This window comes from Cyanistes caeruleus, chromosome 7, assembly GCF_971803275.1.
Source record: "Cyanistes caeruleus chromosome 7, bCyaCae1.hap1.1, whole genome shotgun sequence".
NCBI classification, from domain to species: Eukaryota; Metazoa; Chordata; class Aves; order Passeriformes; family Paridae; genus Cyanistes; species Cyanistes caeruleus.
In genome coordinates this window covers 38,822,872-38,833,189 of record NC_141707.1, presented here as the reverse complement: position 1 = coordinate 38,833,189, position 10,318 = coordinate 38,822,872, and the positions used below count along the sequence as shown (strand labels likewise).

The 10,318-nt window shown below is 39.7% G+C and overlaps 1 long non-coding RNA gene across 1 annotated transcript; it reads left to right on the top strand.

Moving 5' to 3' along the window:
• The first annotated feature begins 393 nt into the window (after positions 1–393).
• Positions 394–9,229, top strand: LOC147652324 (uncharacterized). Its single transcript, XR_015289172.1, has 3 exons — positions 394–508; positions 2,281–2,412; positions 8,774–9,229. It is a non-coding gene; the product is annotated as an uncharacterized LOC147652324 (long non-coding RNA).
• The last annotated feature ends 1,089 nt before the right edge of the window (positions 9,230–10,318 follow it).

The window sequence follows — 10,318 nt, the reverse complement described above, 5'->3', positions numbered from 1 at the left end:
TCAAGGCTTTGGGTTCTCTGTAGGAAACACCCAGCAGTGGTCATTGGCAGAGAGGAAATGCAGTCCTGACCTGGTGGTGTTGTTACCTTTGGCATTTTCAGATCTGGTTTTACAAGGATTCCTCATTATAGAGAAGAAATAGCTAAACAGATTTTAAGTTAAAGCAGACAAACACCTAGACAGCCTACAACATAATAGGGGAAAGATCAAATTCTACCCTTGCTTAAATTCAAGCAGCTCATTAGCATTAATAGGGCTGCATGTGTAACTGATAGCAAAATTTGGTTGGTAAACCTTGAAGGACTTCAGCTTAAAACAGATTTTTATGTACAGGCCAGGAAAAAAAAAAAACAGCTGAAACTGATAAAATGCAATTTATACCACCCTAACAACAGTGCCTAGGAGTAAGATGTTGGGATTTTTCCCCCTTCAAGTGGGTAAAGATTGTTCCCAGACTGAAGCCTTCGTCTCAAGCCAACTTTTAACTGCAAGGGAAATGTCTGAACTGGTGAGTTAAGTCTTGCAGACCTTTTTTTTTTGATGTTTGAAAACATTACTGTGAAGTCATAAGGTGCAAAAACACACCGTGGTGAGCAGGAGCTTTGTTAGTGTGTTGTCTGCAAAATTGGAAGGTGGGGATATTTCTGTTTTAGTTTAACTTTTATATAGATTTTGGAGTATTGGGGGTTTCACTGCAGGAAGGTATCAGACCTTAAGTATTGCCTTCATAAATAGGAAAGCCTCAGTTTTAACTCTGCACTCCTGGAAGTGTTTTAAGGAGTTTTATATCAGATACAAGAAAAAAATCTTTACTGGAAGGGTTGTCAAATTAAAAAGAGGTGACCAGGGAAGCCTTCTTGTGGCACTTGGGGACATGGATTAGTGGTGGCCTTGGCAGTGCTGGGGGTTGGGTTTGAAAGTCTTGGAGGACTTTTCCAACCCAAGAGATTCTATGTTCATCGTGAAAATGTCAATGGTTTTTCGTTTTAAAGAAATTTTGGGGATGTCCTTCTGTGCTTCCACTTCAAACACAAACAAACATGTGATTGCCATTTTCACCTCGTGGCAGTTGTGGTCAGAAATATTTCCATTCATGGCTGGGGGAGTCACCATTTTAAATATCAGGAGTGATGTGCAATCACAGAGTGGAGAAACCATAATAAAACAACTGTAGGTCCAGAAATACACTTTTATTCCACAGCATGAGACTCAAAACTGGTGAAGTTTTGTCTTTTCCCAGCTTTTTGCACTCCCAAACACACCTTTATGGCTCTTTCAGCCCAGGTTTTGCTGGCTGGCTGTGCCCAGAGGAAAAAAAAAAAAATATATAAAAGATATTTAGTATTTGCTTTATACAGAAACAACCAAGGGGCTGAGGCTGCTCCATGCTGCACTTCCACACGAAAGATTTTCAATTATTGGTACTCTGGTGGCAGTTTGGGTGTATCCCTCACATTCCCAAATATCAGACCCCTCATGCACAACACCAGAGATAACTGTGGCCTTCAGGAGAGTCTCCCCAGTCCCTTATTGTCCCCCAGAAATTCAGAGCTTGACCAGGTCACTGAAAATCCAGTGCAGAGCTGGGCAGCACCTTGCAATACCTGCAGTCAGGAATGACTTATTAAAACTTGGCAACACCCAGCACAGGGGGTTATCAGTGCCACCCAATCAGCTGCTTGAAAAAGTCACAAAACCTCAATTAAAACAAAGAAAATGATATGTTTTGTTTGTTTCTTGATTTTTTTGGGTTTTTTTTTCCCTGTGAGCAATAAAAACCAGGTACTTCAGCAAAGCAAGATAACTCAAGAGCTGATGAATAAATAATACCTGTGGATGAATAATTTAAATGTAGTGTCAGATGCCTTGAACAATCTTTATCCTTGAAACAATAAGATGTGACCACGTGCAGTTTGTGTGCCAGACAGAGAGGGTGGAGGATTAAAACCCTGACCTGGGCTCGAGCAACATCCCACACAGCACTTTCCAGGAAACAAGAGCCCTAAATTCCTGCCCTGAAGTTTAGGTAGGACAAGTGGCTTTTCCCAGGTTGTTTTGCTTTCCCTCAGCTGCTGAGGATGGAGGAAATTGGTCAGGTGAGGCTGATCAAGGTGTTTCAGCCACGCAGGGAACTTAAATAGCAGCTGATATACAGGTGGGGGAAAAAAGTTTTCCCAGGATTTTCTCCTTAAAAGAGAGATTGAGAAGTTTCACAAGGAAAAGGAGCCTTTAACTCCTCCTTGCTTTATTTAAGATAACTCATTAATGTTTTGCCTTCAGGTGGTTTTGGTAATTGAAAATCCAGGCTCAGGAATCCTTAAATTCTCCTGGCTGGGGCTGTGGTGGCCTTGCTGCTCTCCAGATGTGTCCCCACGCCAGGCTCCTCTGCAGGGACATGTCCTGATGTCCTTGGTAAGTCTCGTGCTAAGGGGTGGCTTTGGATAAACGTGGGGAATGTGGCTTTACTCAGGAAAAGGAGAGAAATAATGAGGTGCTCTCATAATTTTTATTATCTGGTTTATTTCTTGAGAGCTCTGTTTTGTTTCAAAAGCTGCATTTCAGTTTTTCTTTTAATATAAATTAAGGGTGTTTTTTTTTTAAAATACCCACAAAGGTATGTGTACTCTTCTCCCTTGGTTTTGCACGCTGCTCTTCACCTCATCTTCATACAAAAGGGTTTTCAAGGTTATCTGAGTAATTCCAGACTGAAGTGTTTCTCTCTTGGAAGGTGTCTGTTGAGAAGGAATTCAGGGTGGATTGGCCTGCAAAGAATTTATTTCTGGAATTGGTATGAGAAAATGGGAACATGAGATCTCCTTTAACCTGGTGTTTGGAGTGAAAACACAGCTCTGCTTTTATGAAATTAAGGATTTTGGCAAATGTTATCTTTGGGCTTTGATTTGAGGTGTTAATAAATAGAATGAAAGAGTTGGGAAGGGGAAATGTTTTGTGTCTGGTGAGGACACTTTTTTCAGATGCTTATGCTGAAGGAGTTTAAAATGGAAATACCATTGTGCCACAACTCCAGTGAACATAAATTAAAATTGAACAGGGTTTGGGTTTTTTTTCTTTCAGTTCCCTTTCCCCATGTAGACTGAAGTACCTCCTGAATATTTTTTACCATTGGCAAATTACCTGGATTTTAATAGCAGTTAAAATCTTATTATCAGCATGATTAATATTTTATTTATGTTGTTGTGATGACTACTGAGATGTCTTGAGCTGAGATAATATTTTTAATACTCTGCAAGGTCCAAACATTCCCATCTCATCAAAAAGCCTCCACACATCACCTGTATGATGGAGAAATCACAGGGAACAGGTTAGGGAGTGGAATCTCATATTTTTATTTTCCAGTTTAATATTAGATTTTGCTTCCTCTTTGTTTCTCCATCTTGTGCTATAGAAAATATCTGGACTTAGTGACAGGGCTGCCAAAATTAATTTAAACCAGAGAAATACCACTGTTCATTTATATCTATAAATACCAAAAGGCACATGAAAAGTTAGTCTGAATTCAGCATATTTTTTCTTTTTTTTTTTTCCCCTTCTTGCATTGCCATAAAACCAAAGAATTCTGGATCAAGAATTATGTGGAAAAGTAAGATTTAAACTTTAAGAGAATATAAGATTTAAACTTTAAGAGAATATATACAGAATGTATGCAGCATTATAGAATTAGGGGAAAAAAGATAATAAACTTCAGAGGGGAGTGGAAATATCCCTGGGACTGGAATTGCTGGAATTTTAGCAGGTGGAATCCAATACTAGTCAAATTTCAGTTCTTTGAGTTTAAAGCTGTAGGGTTTTCTACTTTAGAGGATGACACCCAAATCTGCTCCTTGATTTCTTCCTGTAATTCTGAAACTTAGGATGTAGCCCATTTTTCCATTCAACCTGGTGTTTAATTAATCCTTGTTAATGAAACAATTTTAAGTCATGATGTGACATAAAGCTTGTGACATTTGTGAGGGAGAACAAAAATGTGGTGTGATGCCATTTTTTTTCTTTTCTTAATTTCTGCAAAAATGCAAATTAAAATTCTCCATGTGTAATTATGGAGTGGATGAGAACACAGAAACTTTAGAGCAATTGTGTGTGCCTTGGGGCTCTGTTCCTCCACTGAAGATCCAAGGATTCCTTGATGCACAAGTTGTATTATCTCAGATCACAGTTGTTATTGGACATCTAACCAAGTGATTCATCAGGGCTTCAAAATGAGCTGTTCCCCTCAGCTTTGGAGAAGCAAAATGCCAAAATTAAATACCCCAGACCAAAAAAAAATTAGGAAAGTCACACAAGGAGAGAGCTCATGGTCAGGTTTTGGTCTTTGACTGCTCTGTTTCAGGGATTGATTTGCTGTTTTCTTCTTTTAAGGAGAATTAATAGTTCATGCATCAGTAATTTCTCTTTACTTATTATGTCTTACACAAATTTCTCTCTTCTTGTGGCAAGTTCTTTGTGGCAGTGTTTTTAATTTTGATGGAGGGATGGTGTCAAACAGAAGATTGTTTCAGTCTAATTTAATTCAGAAGGAGGATTTTTCCATTGAATTTAGCCCAAATACTCAGTAGGAATGTATTTAGGCTGAAAGGACCTGCCCAGGCTCACCACCTGCAAGGTGGGATCCTGGCAGGGATGAAGGAACCCTCAAAACCCCTGGAACACCCCCTGGATACCTCTAAAACACCCAAACCAGCCCAAAACTCCCCTCCCTTCCCTGTTCCCCTGCCCAAACTCAAACTCTGATATTTTAAACATGGGAACAGCACAGAGGGGTAAATCTTCTAAACAACAGAGGAGAATTAAAAAGGCAACTTCTCTGGGTAATAACAAAGTTTTGTGGCTAATTCTCTCCACATACTGTGCAGAAAATGAATCCCATAAAATACAAATAACTTCTCCCCGAGCACCTGTAGCTCCTTGCTAATATTTAAAATTTATTTACGTTTCATTTAAATAAATTTTAAAATTGCAGCAGGAGCTCCGTGTGCTTGCATGTCCGTACTGCTCCTGGAGAAGGAGTGGCATAAAGTGCAAAGGTAAATAAAAAATCACTTTTGTCTTGAGATGTTGACAGTCTCTCCTGCAGGCTACTCATTCTTTCAGCCTGGGATTGTTAAAAAAAAAGAGACTAAAGCTGAAAATAGTGCTAAAGAGTGCAAGTTCGAAGCAAAATAGTGAAAACCTGGAATAAGAAATAAGGGGCTTTGGTGTAGTCTTATGCAGTGCAAGCACAAAGACCTTAAATCAAGGTCTTCTTAATGAGAAGTTGTGGGTTTCTTGTGTTGTTGCCCATTGGATTCCGTTTTGTGCTTGCCTTCCCCCAAATCGGGGCTGTGTAGAGATGCTGTGCACTTCATGTGATTTAATCTCACTGCCAGTACCAGGTGAGCCAAGCTCTTCAGAGAGGAGCAGTGCTCACAGCATCTCTAATGTTTCCAGAAGAGTCAGTTTCTTAATGCATTTATTTACCTTTATTCTGTACCAAAAATCTGTGCTGTGAAGGTCAGGAGGGGATGGGAGCAGGGGGAAGAACTTTATCCTTTCCACTTCCTTTTCGGCATCTAAGTGTCTGTGAAAAATCTGTAGCTCAGCATCTACTTCATGAACTTCTTTCCACATTTATTTTGGAAATGAGGAAATCTTGTAGCATCTTTTTCTTTAATTAACTTTTCTTTAAGGAATATCTCATGGTAGACATTAAACCCCATCCCTGGAAGTGTCCAAGGCCAGGTTGGACAGGGCTTGGAGCAACCTGGGATAGTGGAAGGTGTCCTTGCTCTAGATGAGCTTTCAGGTCCCTTCCCACCCAAATTAAGCTGTGATTCTGTGATCCATCTACCTGAGAGTGAAGTGTGTGCATAGGAAGTACAGAACAATACAATAAATAAATAAATTGCTGAGGTTTTTGTGTTGCCAGCACAGCAGTGCTGTTTAGACAAAGTGATAAGATGGCTGCTGGCATTCCAGACTGAGTTTTAATCTTGCCCAGGGTAAGGTGGGCTTGTGCTATTTTATTTGACCCTTCTTTTATGTTGCCTTCAGTGCTCTGGTACAGAACCAACCCAATCTAATTCAATTCACCACTACTTTACCCTTCAGTTGGAGCAAACCTACAGTGAGCACACAAAGGCCACTGTGATGGTATCTTCTTTGATCTTCAGCTTGCTCAATCTACTTCCTACTGTGCTGGCTCACAATTTCATTTTAATAGTTAAGTAGTTTGGACATCATTAAAGGAACTGTGTCTGGAGGCAGTGATATGGCACTGATCAGTTTGTCAAGTAATTCCATTAAAAAAAGTTCACAGTTCTGTCCTGATATGATGTAGAGAAAATGTCTCATTAAAAACAACTTTTGTAAAATACTTTCACCCATTTCAACTTAAAAAAAAATGAGGATAATTTCTGGAGACTCGCTCTTTCCAGTCTAATACATCATCTTCTTTTAATCTCCACTACTTCCTGCCTTTTTTTTTTTTCCTAGCAATTATTAATAATTTTGTTGCTCTGCTTAATTTTCATAAGTGGGCTCAAATATATTTTTGGAAGCTTTGCTAACGATGGCCTGTGTTATGATTTGGGCTAAATTGCCTGTTCAACGTGAAAGGGGAGGGGTCAAATATCAGCCTCCAAGCCCTGGGCAAGATTAAACCCCATTCCTTCCAAACTGGGTGAATTCCATGTGCTCTGTAGCCTCACCCCATGGCTGTGTCCACAAAAGGAGCCAGTTATGTGTCTGCCAATGAATTTACCCCCAAATCTCTCTAAATCCATGCCCCATCCACCACCTCAATCCCTACAACTCCCTGAGCTTCTTCCTCCAAGCTCTGCAAAATTTGTTGTGCACTCATACATGGGACTCCCTTCAAAAGTCACGTAAGCATTCTCAACCTAAAGCTTTTCTGTACGTGGTTGGATTTTCTGCAAGTGTTCTTTCTTTCTCTCAGCCGTTATCGAAGTGGCAGCGAGGTGGTGACGAGCTGGTGAATTATTTCTCCTGGGGTTTGGGGAAGTCATTTGGAGGTGGTGACCTGTTTTTACATCGAATTCAGCCCGACTTGAGGCGGACCCTACAACCTGAAATATCAAGAGCTCACTTACCCTTGACGTATTCTGGGTTTAAGGGGTGGGTTATTTCCTTTACTTGGTCTTTTTAAACCTAGAAAATCTGTTGTGTTGGCTCTACTTTCGGCACTTGTATTTGTTAATGACAGCCACGTTCTCAAGGTGGGGAAACTGAGGGAGAGGTTTTTGATCATTGGTGTGGGGAGAGGGCTAAAAACCTCTCCAAAATGCAGATTCTTGTCCCTGGGGCTGAGGAGCTGCTGGGTTCCAGCAGCAGGGGCAGGATGAGATGCTGGCTGACGTGAGGAGGTGTTGTGGCTCTGTCTCCTCAGAGCAGGAGCAGCCGGCTTCCATCCCTGTGGAGAAAGGAGAGGAACAGAAGGGGACACAAAGGAGCTCCAAACCAATTTGCCTTAAGATGTGTCACTCTGCTTCATGTTTCTGCCTTTGCTTTGGGACTTAAACCTGTCTTTTACATTAGCTGAGGGTTTCACAGACAGGGGTGTTTCAATGCTGAGAGTGAAAAAGGTGATAGGTAGGCCCTGGTGCCTGGTTTTCAGCAGGTTGGTTTAACTGGGCTGAGCTTAACCAAACACGTGCAGGCCTAAATTTAATCTGCATTTTCATGCTTTTATGGTTTTCACCTGGCACACACCTGTGACAGGGTGCATACGTTCAGTGCTGTAATCTGAGTTCGTTTGAAGACAAGCTGCTGCCAGTGATGCCTGCATGAATATTAAGGTTGGGTTTTGATGGTGTTAAAATCAGTTTAATCTCTCCATCCATGTTCTCGGATGGAGCTGTTTTGTCAGGTGGGAAAGAATAGTTTTGAAAGAGTTTAAATCAAGTAGGAGCAATTTATGTCCAGCAAATCCTGTAGAACTAATAGATGTTAAAGCAAATGAAAGAGCAAAAATCAAGAGTGCTGGTCTGCAGGGTTTGTTTTGGTTTTTTTTAAGAAGTCCTTTTAAAAATTCCTTTAAAAAGCTGTTGTAGATACTCAGCTTTATAATTCTGTTCAGTTTAAGCAGGTATGCTCCACCTGCAAGGATAGAAAACAATTTTCAATGCATAAATGAATGTGGCTCTCCAATTTCCCACCCTGAGGAAGACACAAAAAAAAAAAAAAATAAAGAGAAAAAAGCGAGACAAACCCACAGAGAATACCTCGAGCCCTGGTATCTCTTAAAATAACAGATGAAAAAAGAAATTTGAAAGCAAAACAAAGAGATAAAGAAGCATCAGCCGCTCAAACCCCTTAGGTATTATACCTTCCAGTGTGCACCATCTGACTGACACACTTCTCCATATGCTGAGGAGGAGAAAGAACTATTCCCAGCTAACCCACAATTATGCCTTCATTATTTCTTTTTAATCTCCTCAGAGTTCCCATAGGGCCTCATATTTGGTTAGATGAATGTCCCTGCAACAGCCCAACTCCGAAAGCTCCGCGAGTCTCCGAGAAAACTTTCATGTTTCGCTTCGCGCAAATTTGGTCCGGAGCTATTTTTATCTTCCCCTCGCTCTCTTTTTTCATCCCGTCATTAAATAAATTATTTTCAGGGCTGCTTTCAGTCTCTCTTATGGGGCTGGAGGATTTGTTAGGACAGAATAGGAGACATTTCAGTAATAATTTTTTTTTTCCCCCAATGGTGCTTTTAGACATATTTGTGTTTAGGATTTTTATTTTTTTTTTTTAACAGATGAGTTGATTTTTTTGATGTACAGCAGGATTCGGACCACTTATGTAATTCTGTGCCAAAAAAATCCCTGGATTTTACTGGAAGAAGTAGTGTGACCTATTAGTCATGTTGAATATATTTTATATATTTCACCCTCTGCTCCGTGCAGATCTGAGATAAAAGGATATAAACAGAGATAAGTATTTTTGCCTACCTATTCTGTCTGTAAAGTTATTTTGCTTGGGGGCCCGAAGTATGAGCAGTATAGTATTAATATGGTGAAATTGCTACAATTATGTTGTACTCCCACATTACCTTTGATGTGATATTTTGCAAATTGTTCTGTGCAGAATTATTTTGCTATGGTTACATTGTAAATGTCATTTTGTGATGAGATACTTGGAGATGTATATAATGACTTATAATAAACTTTATGGAAGTATCATAAATAAGAGATTAAAATCTTATATATTGTAATGGTTTCTTTTGCATCCTTTTTTCTGTACCACCTGTCCTGGTTGCTTGGATTTGAGAATTATCTTTTGCAATTCAGAGTTTACTTGGTGAACTTTCTGCTGAAAGAAGGTGATGGAAGGACAGGGCTGGTTCTTGTCAGTTCATATCCTTGATTTTTCATTCATAGTGGGGGTTTCCAAGTGTTGGAAGGACCAGTAAAACACTCAAGTCTTCCTTCGACTTCCAGATTATTATTTTTGGTTGTTAAATCCATCAGCTTCTGACTCTGGGCCTCAGCTTTCTGTCAGTTAGAATTTTGTTTTCTGTTGTGGGGGCCAAGAAAATTAATTAATGACTTGTCTTAGGCTTTGTAACTTTAAGGTGTCACCTCATTGTCACAGACAGATGATTTATGCTTAGAAAATTAATCTCTGCAAGTTCTCACCAGGTCCAAGAGAGTTACCTTCTTACTCTGTTCATTTTTAATGCAAAATAAAAATAAATATAAAAGTGAAGGAACTGGATCCCCAAAGGACATTTTGCATCAAGAAACATGAAAGCTCAGACACACCAAAATACAGGGAGTATTGACTGGAACCATTGTGTGTGAGGAAGAAGATGAGGAAAAGAAAAGATAAATAAATAAAAAAAAAGCCAAGCAGCAATTACAGTATATTGAAAAGACCACATTTCTGCATTTCCAGAAACTTAAAGAAGAAATCAAAACCACGTTTGTGGTTTTGCTGCTAACTGGAAGCAGGAGAGTATCACTTCTCTGGAGCAGGGTCAGACAGAACCTTTTACTGTGGCTTGTGGATGAAGGCTGCAGAAATACACTTAATGGGCTGAGAAAGAGGGTGTTGAAAATAGATCCATGAATGATAATTTGAAAAAGAAGTTGCCAGTCCCAATAACTTTCTTAAACCCACATCTTGGAAAGCATTTATGCTATTTTTGGAGCATGATGAAATCCATCAAAAAGTGCAATCAGCTTTGAACGCAATAAAATAAAAATCAGGTTTGCAATTATGGTCTGGTGAAAATCTTCAAAAAGTGGGGAAAGTTTCTCCATGAGACAGAGGATTTATAATGGCTTTTGTAATGGAAGAT